The sequence below is a fragment of the Spermophilus citellus genome, assembly GCF_964194105.1.
Source record: "Spermophilus citellus genome assembly, chromosome: 16".
NCBI classification, from domain to species: domain Eukaryota; kingdom Metazoa; phylum Chordata; class Mammalia; order Rodentia; family Sciuridae; genus Spermophilus; species Spermophilus citellus.
Window position 1 is genome coordinate 41,989,887 of NC_138196.1, and position 18,185 is coordinate 42,008,071.

Below are 18,185 nucleotides of genomic sequence, written 5' to 3' on the forward strand. Positions count from 1 at the left end.
GGGACATGCAGCCTGGTCATTGAGGTCCAAGGCAATAACATGTAAACTTAGGTCTAAACGTTGAATAGGAGTTAACCAAGTAAGTTTGGGAAGAGGATCTCCCAGGAGAAGAAGCATACAGAGGTTCCCACACAGAACCTCCCTCTGTGGGAAGGCCTGGGAAAGGGCTAGAACAGGTGTTTGGGGCGCAGGATTAATCCCGTGTGTCTGGAATGTGGAAAAGAGTGAGGACGCTGGGAAGAAGAGAGGTTGAAGGAAGGGAGTCGACTGAGATAAATAGACATGGTGCAACTTTCCTGAGAGAACAGGGAGACACTGGAGTATGTGAACTGGAGGGGAAGGAGGCCAGGCAGACCAATGAAAGGCGGTTCAGACTCTCTTCATTCCCCCACCCCCACCCCCACCCCAGTCTCACTGCAGACCAGTTCTTTCACATGAAGGGAAACATGCTCTTAAGCTCTGCATCTAACAGCAAAGAGGAGCAGGTTTCTCCTCTGAATCCCCAGTTCAAAACCCCCAAGAAGAGTCCTCACAGTTGTGTAGTGGACAATGACCAAGATCAGCACAGTGTAAGGACACATTCGTTTTTAGATGGCCTTGTGGGTGACAAGGAGCAAATAGATCCAGGATCTCCAACAGAGAACACAGAAGTCCTTTGCATCTCGCTTCTCTTCCTGTTTCCTGTTCGTTGCCCTGGACCTGGGGAGCAAGGTTGCTGGCTTTTTTCCAACACCCATACAGGATACCAACCCTTTGTTTACTTATTTGGTCAACTTGAACAGTGATTTGGGTCTGCCGTAGCAAACTATTCTTTCTTCCTCTGAATTCAAAGTGCAGATTTTTTTTTTTCCAGGGTATTGTCTGTCCTGCATTGCTATTTTGACTTTGCTTAAACTTTCACTCTTGCTACAAGTAGTATAACATTAGTTGTAAAATCCAGTTAACTTTGTATGAATCTGAGCTGTTATAAATTAGGATTAGAATCTCATCTTAATATCTTTAGTGGAAGTTGCTAAGCGAAGAAGTTTTAGGCCCTCCTTCCCAGAGTCTCTTAATTCAATCACATTACACACACACACTGCTGTTTGGAGCAATTAATACCCTAAGCATTGTAGATAAATGACTAAGAAGCCTAATCATAGACTCAGTTTCAATTCTTTGGAATAGTTCCTTCTGATTTGAAAATTCCTACACATTATAACATATTAATGAGAAGGAATTACATTCCCTTACCACTATATCACAGTAGCTCAAAAATAACATTTGTATCAGTGCACTGAAAAAATCTTGCGGGTGTCTGCTGCAAGAGAGGGTGTAAAGCTATTACAGGAAGCAAGGAAGTTCGCCCCTTATAATCACCTAGCACTCAGCACCAGTATAATCAGCTGTCTGAGAATAAATTCCAACTGCGCAGATGCTGAATTCCAGCTGGGCAGATGTTGTTTAGGTCCCTCTGACAACCACCAATTACCATATGATACCTCGTGTCCAGTACCAATAACTTGCTTCTTTATGATTTAGGGTTCAGACACCTCTGAAAGATTACTATCATCACTGCCGGCTGGCAGTGCGCCTGTGAAGTTAACTTCTATATGAAATGTATATTCGTGTATATGTGTACATGTATATGTGTATATGTGTATATGTGTCAAAAATTCACCAAGTCCAAGGAAGTCAACTTGAGTAGACCAAGACATCAGCAAGGCTGCATTTCTAGCAAGGGAATGTTCTCGTTAGCTGCCATCATGTACAAATGATTATTTTGATTGTGGCATTTCAATGTGAACTGAAGTGTTTTCTATTAGTATGACTGATTCAAAAAATACAATGGATTTTCACTTGTTTTTCACCCAGTAAATGTATTTACTAAAAGTCACTATACACCAATTTTTTTAAATAAAAAAATTGTTTAAACTCTTTTCTGAATGAAACAAATGTAGACATAAACCTGCTCTATTGCTATATTTACAAATTAATCTCCATGAGAGCAAATGCTGAAGAAATATAAGCACCTGGGCACAAGTTGTTATCCTTAGCACCAATCCTTAACCTGTTAAAATTCATGATTTAATCCAAACCTGGCCACACTCAGGCTCAAGGAAAAACTAGTGTGCTAATTGCCTTGACTTCTCTTTGGCTCAAAAATCTTTCCTGAGAATATTCTAGATTTCAGCATGTTGGTTAGGGTACTTTGGTTTCAACGATGCCAGCCCTCTGGACCACCTCAGAGCTGCAGAACCACTGCTTTACATCTCAACAACAACTCCAGATGATTTGTGCACATATTAAAATCTGAGAAGTACTGCTATAGACCATGTCTGATCCAACTCTTAGGAGAGTCTTTTTCTGAATCTCGCAAGGAAGGCCACATTTGTGTGTCTGAACTTCCTGCTAAGAGCTTACTAACTTAAGGTCTGCTAGAAACAGTCTTTCTGTCCTGACCCGGTGGCAGCCCCAGTGACTCAGAGGACTTCTTACCAAGCCTTACTTCTCTGAGTGTCATCATTGCACACCTGCTAACTCTAAATCCCTTACACTCAGCCAGGAGAGGGGTGGACTATGGCTAAACCATACTCAGGTTATAACAGTGTCACTATTGTAACCATGGGGGGTGGGGAAATGTTAGAGTGTCCCACCTCCAGTCTGTTCCTTTCCACTTGATTTAATCCCAAGAAGTTCATTTAACCCATGTCTCTCTCCTGTTTGGTTCAGGGCTCTTTGGCACTCCCATTTGGACTTCACTCCCTCTCCACCATCCTGAAATACTGCAGAATAAATGTCTAGGCCTGGCCTGTCTACAAATCCAGTCATGTTAGAGAAGCTGGCAGCAGTTGGGTGGTCAGGGTGACCTCACTGTGCTGCTGATCCCTTCCGGAAATTTGCTAACCTCATGATCTTGTATCCTTTCCAGGCAGTCCCCGCTCAGCTCCCTCCTGCAAGTTCCTACTGTTTGCTACCCAAGATTATTCTATTTGGCATTGCTAATACCTTACGCCCACCCTCCCACCTCAGAAGAAGAAAAAAGTCTAAAAAACAGGCATATTATAGACACAGAGTGACACAGATTATCTGATTTATCTGGCAAATGCCCCACTTCCTTTCCCTAGTAAGCTGAAGTCATTTTTCCCTCTCCCATCAGGTATTTGACATCACTGTGTTAATTCTATGCTTATACATTGAAATGCTTTTCTTCTTAACAACTCTATTAGGTTTCTTAATATTGTTCAAATGTGTAAAGGGATCACGCATTTCCCCCTAAGCATTTAAAAGTACTTAAACAGATACAAAATCATTTCCCAGTCTCTGATAGAACCTTCCCGGTATTATGGGATATAGCAAGGGTAATGATTTCCTTATATTCACTGAGTAGATTTAGTAGATCTACTGGGGAAAGTGACATGATAGATCTTGTGCATAACATATTTAATGGTTATGTCAACATTGCTAGTACCCAGGGGGGAAACAACTCAGCACAGTAATCAGTCCTTCTCCTGTGGAAGCCATGCAGGTCTGCAGTATAGGAATTGAAGCTCTTCCCACATAGTATGTAAACTAATGATAAGTGAATGGCAAGGTCATCTTAGTCTGGTCAGCTATTTTTGTGCCAATATAAATAAAAACTTTACACGTTTTTCCAAATCATAAAACTCATGGAAAATGGTGACATTTGTATGGTACACTGAGGTCAACTGTAGCTAATTCAGATCCCCAAACAAAGCTCTTCTCCATGAAGACGACCAACCATGAGTTTCTCACCACCCAGCTCCAGCTTGGTCACCTGGAAACAGGGGGATTGGCATCTCAGGGCACACTCTGAAGAAGCAACTGTTCTCTACAGCACAAATGACACCGAGTGCCACCTGAGGGCAGTTTCTCACCCCCTGCCACTACTTACCATATTCAACACTTTCTCTGTTTCTCTCCCACTTTTGCATACTGTGTAATTCTTTCTCTTACTTTCCTTCTTCCAGTCCCCATAACCATTGCTTATGCCCAGTTTGGGAAGCTTTTAGAGTAACAAAGTTATTCCTGCCTTTAAAGGCTGGAACACACACACAGATGACAATGAGGCATACTCTGGCAGGCAGCCAGTGGCAACGCTTGCTGTTCCCATCAAAGAGCAGGACGTGTTCTTATTAGGAAGCTCTGCAGTAACAACCTCCTCCGAGGTTACAGCACCAGTCGGAGCCCACTGTAGTCATTGTCACCTTGCCTAACATTTTTTGGGGTAATGAGAAGATTTCCCAGTTCTGCCATGCTTGTTATTTGTATAAAATTGGAAGCCGTCTTGTAATTTCCTCCATTGTATATTAGAAATGTACACAGCTGTCTGGTTGCACGGTCCAGAAATTCTGCACCCCCCACCCTTCGACGTAAAAATTCCTTTAAAAACACCCTGTATCTTTTTAACTTCAAAGAAATGGATTTCCAAGATCCCTAAAATTTGGGGAGTATTTCTTCTGTGTTTGAACATATTTCGTAGTGAGGAAGAAGAAAAGAAAAAAGAATACAAGGGCAGGATTGGGAAGAAATCTGGGACTAAGAACAAACAGGCACCAGGCAAGGCCTCAGCAAGTGAGAAGCAGGCCAGGGGAGGAAGAGAGGACTATGAGGAAGAAACCATCCAGAGAAGAGCAAAGAAGGCAGAGGACAATAGAGGAACTCCAAGCCACCAGGAAAATGAAAAGGAGAGCGAGCAAGGAGCAAAAGATCCTGCCTGGGAGAAAAAGAACAGAGAGGAGGAGAAGGAGGAACAGCATTTCTCAAAGTTAAAAGACATATGTACCTATTACAAAGAAAATATGATTCTTAAGAATCTCAAAGACGACTTAGATCTTAGTATGGCAATGTTGATTTAAGAAACTACTCTATTTCATGAAAATATCTTTTAGTTGCAAATTATCATTGCATAGTAGATACATTTTCTTTTTTACTTTACATTATAAAAATTTTCAAATATGTACAGAAGTAAGGGTTGAAGATATAGCTCAGTGTAGATAGAGCATTTGCTTAGCATGCATAAGGCTCTAGATCCAATCTTTAGTGTCACACACACACAAAGGTTTCTGTGCAAATACACACACGCACATACACAAGTTTAGATATAAGCAGTGGGTACCTATTACCCAGCTTCAACAATGATAAATTTATGGCCAATTCGTTTTTATCCTTCACTTGTGTCCCCTGACCCCGGTATTATTACAGAGCAACTCCCAGGCATCATATCATATGTTTGGAAATATTTTGACAAGTATCTCTGAAAAATAAGGTCAAATTTTAACAAAGACTGGCACACAATTCTATTATCACACTTAATTTCTCAATGTTCTCAAATACCTAGTCTGTTTTCAGATTTCCCAGAATGCTCATTAAATGTTTTATTATAATTGGTTTGTTCAAATCAGGCTCCAACTTTTTATCTGTATAGTTGATACATAAGCAAATGTTTGAGATAATCATTACAATAAAAACTAAACATTTTTTTAAAACTTCAGTCATCAATTACTGCCCATCTCCTGGGCCTACAAAATCAATAGACTAAAGTTTGAGAAAAATCGAGGTGGAGACAAATTATGGACTTAGAAATCAAACCAGGTCTGGGTTTGACTCCTGAATCCTGACCGCTGTTTACTAGCTGAGTGACTTGGAGAACTCTGAGTCCTGCCAAACGACCCCCTCTTCTGTAAATGGGGTTAGGAGAGTCCTGAACTCTCATGCAGCACCAGCATGCCCAGTGAATTTTGAATATCAGAAAAAAAAAAAACCAGCAAATGAATTTTTGTAAGTATATCCCAAGCAAAAGCCCAAACTTCACTGGGCATCCTGTGTTTTTATTTGCTCAATCTGTAATCGGACTTTCATGGTTACTGTGAGGATTCTGTGAGATAACACACGTAAAGTGCTTAACGCAGCACCTGACACATCATAACTGCATAAAATATGTCAGCTGTCCTGCCAAGTCCTTCCTTAGGGAGAAAAGGGAGGGAGGGCTGGCTCCCACCTTGGTCTCCCATCTGTTCTCTGCTTTGTTTGGGTACCATTCCCCAGGTGGGCGATAGCAATCTTCACCAAGCTAAAGGCTTGAGCTACAGTCAGTAATTAGCTCCTGCAGGTTTCCAAGTCCAACTGAAGTATTGTACAGGGTTTGGGCAGCCTGTGATGTTTCTGATAACAGAGATATTTCTGGCTGCTTCTTTAAAATTGAGCTCTCTGGCAGCTCTGAGTCCACACTCCCACCTGGCATGGATCAGGGGAGCTGTGTAGCAGCTGCTCCCTTTAGTGAGGCCCACGCTTGCCAGTTTGCCATCTGGCCCATTGGCTTGCTTAGATCACCTGCCTGTCCTCTGTGGGACATGAGTTTGCTACCCTGTGCCTCCTCTCCAGCTCTCTGCCTGTGCTGCCTCTTTGGCCCCAGAAAAATGCTGCCTGAAGTGAGGCTGGGGGTTAGAAAGAAAGGTTTGCCAGGAGGAAATGGGAACTAATGCTCCAAAGATAACATCTTTATTGGCCCCAATTCAAGAAAACTGTAAATTGGATTGCCCATGATGTGTGTGTGGGGGGGAAGGGGTCAATAAAAATAAAAATAAATAACCCCCCCCAAAAGGCTGTGTGGGTGTGAGCTTATCAAGTGTTGAAGGGACTCAGAAAGAGAGTGGAGAAGCAGATGAGAAAAATGAAACACTGAAAACCAAGGGAGAAGATCTACAAGTAGGGAAAAAAGTCACAAGAAACGGCAAATGCATAGAGACAATGATAAACAAACTTTTTTCTCGGTGGATTAGAGTCTCCATAAGCATAACCCCCACCTGTTAGGAGTATCATTTCTTATAGAAATGAAACAGATCATGACTTTTTAGAAATCACTGACATCCTGTTTATCAGTGGTCAGGGGGTTCTCAAATCAGAGTGGGATCTGAGGGGTAACATGTGGGACATGGGTCAGGGGGACAAATCTATGCAGCTAGCCAGATAACCCTGTCTCCTGAGCATGCCCAGCTGCTGTTGAAAGAGTGACTGCAAGTAGGGAGGTCAGGAGGGTCAGGACAGCTTCTAACACAACCCCCATGTGATAACCAAGGGTCCTCAATCATCACCCCCATCCTATCTTCGCTGATGTCAGAAACAGCTGAGAGGTGAAGGGGAGAAGTGACAGAGAACAGAATGCAGATTTGTATTGTCCCTGAAAATGGCTTTGGAAACATCCCCTTTCCCCACCATGAGCATGCAATTGTTGGAAAGCAGAAATTCTGAGAATGGAAACTTGTTCATTTAAGACTTGTCATGCAAAAAGGTAAAAAGGATCTTTGCTTTCCTGAGGGAGAATGAAGCAGGTTGATACGGAGATGTAATATGTTCAGAAGAACCCACCCCACTGACCTTACAGCAGAACCCTCAGGAAGCAGACAGTCCCCCTATGTCCCAAATTATTTAGACCTAAGGACCATCCCTCTCAAGTGAGGAGGTGGCTCCCTTACCTGTAGGCAGATAGTTCAGGCAAGACAAGAAGCACAAAGGTTAGGGAGATGATGATAAAACTTCTTTAAATATGGGAACTTGGAATATCTGTCCATTAAGTCATTATTACATGCCTTTCTATAAATGGTGTAGATTTTTCCATTTGGATCTTGTATATTTTGTATTAGGATATTCCTAAGCATTTCACTTTTTGTTTCTATTGAGAATAGAAACTCTTTGCTTTTTTGTGTGTAGGGATTTTAGGGTTGTTGTTATTGTTGTTTTTGTTTTGTTGGCAGTGTTGGGGGTTGAACCCAGGACTTCATGTGTGCTAGGTACGCATTCTACTACTGAGCTATGTCCCCAAGAATAGGAGTCCTTTACGGAAATTTTCAATTGCTAATTACCAGTAAATATAATGTTATCTATACTTGTATGTTAAGTCTTGAATCTGTGTATCTTTCTGATGTTATTAATTGCAGGAGTCAATTTCAAAGCTATTTTATTTAGGATTTTTTTTTTTACCATTATTCGTATGTGAGATTTGCATGATCTTCTCTTGCGGTCTTTGTTTTGTCATTAGAGTTACTATGAGGAGAATTGGAAGGGATCTTCTGCTTCCCAAGCTTAGGGACAGTTCATAAATATTGGTGGTGTCTCTTTTTGAGAGTTTACTAGAATGTACTTACTTGGCAAAATGCTGAACCAAGTGGTCTTACTAGGCATTTATAGCTTCACATTTATCCGAATGTGTTGTGTGTGCATGTTTGTTTTCACATGTCAGATCTTTTAAAAGCTAAATTTTAGTTGATTTTTATCATTACCAAAAACCATCTCCTTTATTTACATTTTCTATTTTATGTAGGGCAGAGTCACCAAAAATATTCCTTCATAGTTTTAAAAATCCATCTTTCTGAAACCAGCCTAATTTTGCTTGTGCATTTGCTTACACTTTGTTGTTGATGAGACTTGCCAAAGATTTGTCTCTTTTGTCTTTTGTAAAATAGTAAGTTTTTATTTTGTTCGCCAATCCCACTGCTTTTTCATATTTTGTAACATTTTGCCTGATTAGTTAATTTTTTTGTCTTCAGAATTTTCTTTCCTATCCTCTTAACTCCTTGAAAAGTAGTTTTGTGCATCTCTAACCAGTCTTTTCCTTTGAAGAAGCCTTCTTTTTTCTACCAACCTCTACTTAATGTTTGTGTTTTTTGTTTGTTTGTATCTGGGGGTTACTGGGGTTTGAACTCAGGGGCACTTGACCACGGAGCCACATTCCCAGTCCTGTTTTGTATTTTATTTAGAAACAGGGCTCACTGAGTTGCTTAGCACCTTGCTTTTGCTGAGGCTGGCTTTGAACTCTGAATCCTCCTGCCTCAGCCTCTGGAGCTGCTGGGATTACAGGCATGTGCCACCATGCCCAGCTTAATGTTTGTAAGGACCCACTCCTCATTCTGAAGTGTCACATTGGTGTGGGACCTGTACTGCCTGCCTCTTAGCAAGGTTTTCTTTCTCTTGGGGAGCTGAACTGAGAGTGTATAGCCAGGGCACTGCAGGTGACCATGATGTGTGGTGTGTGTGTGTGTGTGTGTGTGTGTGTGTGTGTGTATATATATATATATATATATATATATATATATATAGAGAGAGAGAGAGAGAGAGAGAGAGAGAGAGAGAGAGACTATCTGCAAACAAAAGCAGCACAGAGGAAAGAGGAATCGATTGCTATTTAAACATCTAGATCCAAATATGTTTGAAGTCTACCCTGGACTCTAATAACATAAACCAATAGGTTTTGCATGGGGTAAGCCAGTTTGAGTGGCATTTCAGACTCTTGCAACTAAAGGATCCTGCCTTGTCTTCCAATATGGGCATTTTGGTCGATGCATTTTCCTCTGAGCATTGCTTTGATATATCTTGCTTATTGTAATTCATATCTAATTAGCTAGTAATAATTTCCATTTTAATATTTTTATTTCAATGGAAAGGATTTAGAATTTTTAAATTCTGGTTAGATCATGTTAAGTTTTTGTTTCTACCTCTTTAGTAATAATTTTATTGCCTAATAATTAGGGACTGACACCTGTTTAATTCTTGCTTGATTGGGAAATTTAGACTTCAGAGATTTTTCCCTGTATTAATACATGGATAGTTTAGGAATTTCCCATGTATGTCAAAAACATGTATATATATTGTATCTACGTACTTTTGTGTGGGTGTAAATCTTTGTAACCAATAATATGTATATATTAGATTGTCTTAATTGTGTTATTTGAATCCCATTTTAGTGGAAAATACTTTGAAATCTCTCTTTGGGTTTGTAGATTTGTTTATTTTTCTTTGTATTTGTGCCAGTTCTTGCTTTCTGTAGCCCAGGCAATTTGTTGGTTACATTGTCTCATGTTATAATTTTCTGGATAATTGCCTGTTTTCACAATGAGATACACCTTCTTTGTTCCTTTTAATGCTTTATCTATTTATTTATTTATTTTTACTTTGAGTTCTATTTTGCATGATATTAATGTTACACTGAAGGTTTGTGTTAGCATAAGTTTTGTAAACATTTTCAGCCTTTCTGTGTCATCTTTATATCTCTTGGAAGCAGCATGTAGTTGCATTATCTTGTCGATTTTTTCCCACCTGACAATATGTTGCAGGTGAATATAATCCAGTTATTTTATTGCAATTGCTGATATACTTAATGTCAGAGAGTAGAAACAAAGTTTACCATTTTGTGTTATCATTTTGCTCAGGGAAATAGTCCTCCTATCTTTAAAATTTTCTCACCCCTCTTCTGTCCAATCTCTTACTTAGATAGATGTTACAACTTTCTGGAGCTGTTCTGTAAAACTTTTTTTTTTTTTTTTTTTTTTTTTTTTTTGTACCAAGAATGCTTAACCACTGAGCCACATCCCCAACCCTTTTTTATTTTGAGACGGGATCTTGCTAGGTTGTTCTGGGCCTTGCTACATTACTGAGGCTGGATTTGCAATTGCAATCCTCCTGCCTCAACCTCCTGAGTCCCTGGAATTATGGTGAATTATGGTATGTGCGCCCTCTTTTTGTTTTATGAACTGAATTTTCAGAGAATTTCTTAGCTCTGTTCTCCAGTATATTGCTTTTAGCCTTTGTTCTAGTAGTTCACCTACTGAAATTGTTAGTCCAATAATCAGGATTATTACTTCCAACTCCTCTGATTTTTAGTCATTCAACCTGTTTTTGCTTCAGGGATGTGTGATCTCCTATTTTTTCTTGAGGTTATCATTCATAATCATATCATGATACCATATTTTTTCATGCTTCCTTCTAATTGCATTATTAACTCTGTTTCCTTTTTTCAGTTCTTTTGTTTGTAAGTTTGGGTATGGCTCTTTGGTTTGCTTACCTAAAGGGTTATGCGATTTTAGATTGGGCTCACATTTGCATAGGAGTGTCTCTCGTGCCTGTTTGTAAATGCTATATCTTTTTAGCATAGCTTGTCCCGGTGATGTGAGACAGAGGCAGGGTCTGTGGTCAAGACACTCAACTAATCACCAACTAGTATTCTTTGGGGAGCATTCCAAACTCACCCTGGCTGAGAGCTGCCTCTGGGGATTGAAATGCCCACATTCATTCATCCTGCATTGAACTGAAAGGAAGTAGTCACACCGGCCACTGTGCTGTCCCCGTCATGGACCTTAGACACCTCAGAGCCACACCCACCACAGGCAGCAGATGTCTTCTTTCTATATTTGTGCTGCCTTTTAAATTTTATTTCAAATATCATTTTTTTTTAATTTGGAAAATCAGAATAGCTCACAACCTCCTGTTTTATTCCTAGACTCATTTAATAGAATTGACTCCATCCGTAACCTAAGTTTCAGAAAGCCTCAAATTTTTATTCCATGCATTAAAATATTTACAGCCTGAATTGGCTTAGCTGTTCCCTTAAAAGGCAAAGAAACATTTTCCAATTTAAAGTGAGATGTTTCTCAGGATTGTCCTGCAAATTTCAATGTGTTCCTCGGGGTTTATAATTAATAGTCAAAGCAGCACCTGCTCTAAATCTTAATTGCTTTCTTCTGCATGAAAACTGATGCTAGAGGTGTTGGTGAATTGATTTGTACAACATAACATGGCTGCAGACTCGGCTTTGGAATACACAATACAGAAAACTGAACACAATGTTGGAATCTTTCCAAGTGAAAAACTTAACTAAAATTGTTTCAGGTATTCAAGTCCAGTACCTGCTAATGAATGGGATATGGCTGGATAGTACTATTATTTACCACTATTATTTGCCATTTGGTAAAGAACACCTTCGTGTGTTAGGTGGTTATAGGTATGTTCAAACATCCAAAACTAAAGGGGTATCATAATTTTTCTGATAACAATAGAAACATTCTAGAATAACGTAGTTTGGTATTAATTGCCTACAATGGGCTGCATGTTTGTGTCTCCCCAAATTTCATATGCTGAAACCCTAACTTCTTGTGTGACAGTATTAGGAGATGGGATCCTTGAAATATAATTATATCAGGATAGTGGAACTCACATGAATAAAATTAACATCTTTATCAGATGCCAAAGAGCTTACTAGCTCTTTTTCCACTGTGTGAGGACACAAAGGGAGGATGACACTTGCAACCCAGATGCAGGCTTTTACCAAAACCTGACCATGCTGATGCTCAGGATCTCACTTGTCCAGCCTCCAGAATGTGAAAAATAAATTTTTGATATTGATAAGCCACCTAGTCTGTGGCACTTTGTTATAGCAGCTCAAGATAAGAAACTGCCCAAACTCCCCTTGAATTCAAACTTATTGTTACTTCCATTTAAGTGCATGCCATTTAAGTGAGTAAAGAAATACTAGGTTCTGAGGCCACCTGTTCCAGGCATGGATGGTGGACCTTGGATTTCTCCTCCCACAGTGTGCAGAGTCAGGCACAGCAATCCACACCCTGCCACCACACGTGGGACTGGCACCAGCTCCAAGATTCTGTGAATAAAATTAACTTTGGAAAAGATTTGTAAAACCTCCCATTTTTATCAATTAAACTGTATCTTGAAGTAACTTCTATTTTTCTTTTAAACAATTCACAATATCTGGGGATGTAGCTCAGTAGTAGTGCTTGACTTGTGTGCATAAAGTCCTGGGTTCAAACTTCAGCATGGCAAAAAATTTATAGTATAGAAAGGGAAGAGAATTCCTTGCACTGCTCTTATTATAATCTTTAATATGTAATCAATTGCATTTTAAATATCCTAGGGGAATGCAAAACTTAAGGAAGCATAAAATTAATTCCTTTGTAATGGATGTTTGATTTGTTAGCTGTGTTTGATTTGTTAGCTCAATTTTTCATGTAATCAATTTTCTGTAAAATATGATTCAGGAATATCTCCTATAATACATTCATCCATGCAATCAGACAACATCTCTAGGGCTCTGCTTCAGGGCCACTTCTTGTACATGTTGCGTTTTGAATCGGGGCCTCTCTGGCCTGTGAGTAACTGCAGCTGTTTCGATTCCATTTCACACTGTGGGACAGGAGGCCCATCTGTCTTGATTGGTTCACCCTCCATGAATTTACCAGTTCCAGATTAGGAAACTTCACGGTTCAGTGCAAAACCACGAGAGAAAGAGAGAGTCCAGTCCAATATATAACTGATATTTATTGGTCCTTTTACGACAAATCTCTTCTACAAGATAAATATTTTAAAAACAGGGTTTCCTCTTGAGGGTAAATTTGTCATTTTTCCTCCAGTGTCCTTAATCTAGGGGGTTCAGAGGGCTAGAAGAGGGAGGCTGAGGGAAAGCTGCAAGGGTTATTTGGACCATGCATTTCTTTAAATGTCTAAGTGAAGTAATCAGATTTAAACGTAAACCAAAGAGATGCTGTAGAACTTAAAAGCGCCGAGGTCATTTCACATCCTAAGTCTTATAATAACTGTTGTTCTGACATTCTCTCTCTGAAGAACAAGGAGGCCCATTATTAGCATGCCCTAAAGGAACTATCATCATAAAAGGAAGCCGGGCTTATTAATTCAGTTATAGTCTTTCAGATTCCCAGTTCAGCTTCTTGTGTTAATGAAACAAGCAAAGTAGTTGACAGTAGCTGTTGAAATTAGCTGTCATATTTATGGTTTGCCAGAGCCTTTTCGACTGAGGTTTCTAACAAAGTGTCAGGGATTTCCCAAGAGTCTAGTGCTTTCTTTCTCTGGGTTTATTTGAGATGTCAGTAAACGGTAAGATGTGAGTAAAAAAATGTATTTTTACAAAAGAACATTTATTTGATGCTCCAAAAATGTCTACTCTCCTTATGCATCGAGTTGTCTCCTTATTATTCCTACGTATATCCTGCCCCAACATATTGACTAGAGCGAACAAATGAATAATGAATAAACAAATCACACTCACAAGTTATAAATTACCTTCACAGCGCACTAGAGGCACCCATATTCAAGTGTAGATGTATTTATGTGATGATTTTAGTTCTAGACATAGACAAGTTTTGAATGTCCTTTTATTTGCTTGGTTTATATTTATATTACATATGAAAAATAAGCTATTTGTGTTTATAATTTATAAATTGTTTTTAGTGAACATCAGCTTTGTTGTATTAACTTACTGTTGAAAGTTAATAAAAATGCTAGAAACTTTGGCCATTTGCATTTTCCTAACATGAATTTGTAAGGGTTTAATCCATGAATTATTAAGGGCTTTTCATGCACTCGCTATTAAGTGAGAACCATTCCTAGGGCTTAAGGAGATTATTATGTTTCAGTAGAGAAATGGTATCCTTTAGAGATAGGGAGACCGTAAGTGCTTCAGACACCAGAGATAGACATCAGGCCACACACAAAAGAGTCACAAAGGTGAGAGTGCCCTAGTCTACAAAAGGTGAAAGAGAGTTTAATTCTCATGCTGTGTCCATGGTGAATCTTCCATTTGGTCTCACGAGTGACATTCTGACCAAAATTGTAAGAACAACACATAAATTTATATGTTGTTCTTAAAATTTTAAACATATTTGATGTTTTAAATGTATGTTTAAATTTTAATTGAGATGTAATAATTGTACATATTTATGGGGTACAGTGTGATATTTCAATACATGTTTACAATGTGTATATGAAGTAATTAGTATATCTATAACCTAAACCATGAAACATTTCTTTTTTTTTAATTTGTTCTTTTTAGGTATACATGACAATAAGTACTTTTTGACAGATTATACACACATAGAGTATGTGTGTATATTTATTATATATTATAATATAATTATAACATAATTATACTTATATATAAATTATATAATATAAATATATAATAATATAAAATATAATTATTATATTTATAATATATTATTATATATTATTCTAATTAGGATCCCATTCTTGCAGTTGTACATTATGTGGAATTTCACTGGTGGTATATTCATATATGAACATATGAAAGTTATATCAGATTCATTCTACTATCTTTCCTATTTTCATCCTCACTCCCTTCCCTTCATTCCCCTTTGTTTAATCCAATGAACTTCTATCCCTCACTACCTACATTGTGTTTTAGTATCTACCTATCTGAGAGAACATTCAGCCTTTGGATTTTTGGGAATGGCTTATTTCACTTAGCATGATACTCTCCAGATTCATCCATTTACTGGCAAATGACATAATTTCATTCTTCTTTATGGCTGAGTAATATTTCATTATGTATATACACCACACTTTCTTTATCCATTCATCTGTTGAAGGGTACCTATGTTTGTTCCATAGCTTAACTATTGTGAATTGAGCTGTTATAAACTTTGATGTGGCTGTGTCACTATAGTATGCTGATTTTAAGTCCTTTGGGTATATTATCAATGAGGATGATAGCTGGGTCAAATGGTGGTTCCATACTGCTTTCTATAGTGGTTGAACCAATTTGCAGTCCCACCAGCAATGTATAAGTGTGCCCTTTTCCTCACAAGCTCATGAACATTTATCATTACTTGTATTCTTTATACTTGATTATACAAATCTTTTGACACTCTATCCCTCTACTTTTCCTCCATCATGTTTCCATTTCTTTTTAAAAAAATTTTTTATTTGTTCTACTTAGTTGTACATGACAGCAGAATGCATTTCAATTCATCATACACAGAGTGCAACATTTCAATTCTCTGGTTGTATCCAGTGTAGAGATACACCATTCATGTAATCATACATGTACCTAGGGTAATGATATCCATCTCATTCGACCATCTTTCCTGTCCTCATAACCCCTCTCTATCTTCCCCTTTGCCCAATCCAAAGTTCCTCCATTCTTCCCATGCCCACCCCTCGTCTTAGATCAGCATCCACTAATGAGAGAGAACATTCGGCCTTTAGTTTAGAGGGATTGGCTTACTTCACTTAGCAGAATATTCTCCAATTCCATCCATTTCCCCATATTCAGAATTCTCTCCATGGGATATTTTGAAACATACAATTAATTGTAATCATCCAGTTACCCAACTGTGCTGTAGGACATTAGCATTTATCCCTCCTACTCAACTGCATTTCTGTATTCATCCTCTCTCCATTCCCCACCTGCCTTTCTTCTCAACCTCTAGTAACCTCTATTCTGCTCCCTACTATGAGATCAGGGTTTTTTCTTTTTTTTAGCTTCAACATGTGTTTTTCTGTTCTTGACTCATTTCAGTTAATAGACTATCCTCCAGATTATCCAGGTTGCCACAAATGACCAGATTTCATTCTTTGTAGGGCTGAATAATATTTCATTGCATATGTGTGTGTGTATGTATCTATATGTATGTGTATATATAATGCATAATGTTAAATATATGTATATTTATATATGTAGGAATGTATACATACACATGTATACATACATACACACACACATATATAACATTCTCTTTATCCATTCATCTTTTGGTGGACACCTGCATTGATTTTACATCTTGGCTGTTGTGCATAGTGCTACAATAAATATGGAAGGACAGATGTTTCTTCAACATACTGATTTCCTTTCCTTTGGATGTACACTCAGGAGTGGGACTCCTGAGTTACATGATAGCCCTGTTTCTAGTGTCCTGAGGCACTTTCATACTGTGGGCCATAACCAGTGTGTTAGCTGACATTCCCACCAATGGCTCTCCCTTCTCCACATTCGCACCAGCACTAGGTAACGTTGACTCCAGGGGTGGGGGGAGTCAAGCTGGTGGGTTCCAGCAATTACTCTGTCTTTCATTTGTAATTGTGTCTCTTCTTAAAAATTGCCCAGATGTGACTCACTCTTGTCTACTTCCTTCGTACTGAGAGGCACACATGGAGTTTAGAATACTTCTTACAGAGACGGGCTCTGCCTTGCTATCATTCCTGCATTTGAATTGAAGGAATTATCTGTTTCTGGCTAGAAATTGGAGGTCATTGCCCTTCCTTGGGTGAGTATAGAAATAACACTGATTTCTTGAGTGAAGAAATGACAACAATGATTTCTATCTGCTTCTTTGGTTTCCTCTGCCATTTGTATTTTTCTCAGCAGTTTGAGATTCAATGTGTTAAAAGTAGCAGTTTTCAGCAGGGAAGATTTAGCTCCACCCCCAGAGGACCCTAGGAAATGTCTGCAGATGGTTCAGGTTGTCGGGATGAGGAAGAGAGATGGTATTGCTAGAGTGTGAGAGGCCAGGGGTGGCCAAAAAATATCCTACAATGCACAACACAGCCCCCCTCAACAAAGAATGATCCAGCCCAAAATAACAGTGCTGAGGCTGAGAAAACCCATTTTGGAGGAGAGCAAGACCTTTTCAAGGCATGAGGCTAAAAGGAAATGTTGGAAAGAGGTCCGAGTGGAATGGGTTCATATTCTTCTAGAGGTCAGTCTCTTGACTGTGAAAGTTTCAAGCCACCTCTACTTCTGAACAACTTTAGCAAAATCTATGCAGACATACAACAGTGGCTTGCTAACCTAGGTGAATGGGAGCCACTGAATTGCTGTTTAGGTGGGTAATTCCTTCCCCCATTGCTTCCTAACCTACCTACCATCTATACATGCATACACCCTCCCCTCTCTTCGAATTCAATCTCTCCCCCATTCTTTTTTTTTAATCTTTTATTGATTTTATTTTTTTTAAATACATGACAACAGTGGAATGCATTACAATTCTTATTACACATATAGAGCACAATTTTTCATATCTCTGTATGTAAAGTATGTTCATGCTAATTCATACCTTTATATATGTACTTTGGGTTTTTTTTGCATTACAATTCTTAATACACATATATACCACAATTTTTCATATCTCTGTTGGTAAAAAAAAATGTGGCATATATACAAAATGGAATTTTACTCAGCATTAAAAAAGAGCAAAATCATGGCATTTGTAGGTAAATAGATGGTGTTGGAGAAGATAATGCTAAGTGAAGTTAGCCAATCCCCCCCAAAAAAATGATGAATGTTTTCTCTGATATAAGGAGGCTGACTCATAGTGGGGTAGGGAGGGGGAGCATGGGGGAATAGATGAATTCTAGATAGGGAAGAGGGGTGAGAGGGAAAGGGAAGGGGCAGGGGATTAGCAAGGATGGTGGAATGTGATGGACATCATTATCTCCCCCATTCTTGCTTGTCTACAGTTTTCCCATCCAGAGCTGCATATTCATTTTTAAATGCTGTTGCATTTCAGCAAGACACACAACCCTGGAGTCTGCAACCTCATTCAGACAGCTGAATACTTCTTTAAATTAAGGAATTTTGATGGTAG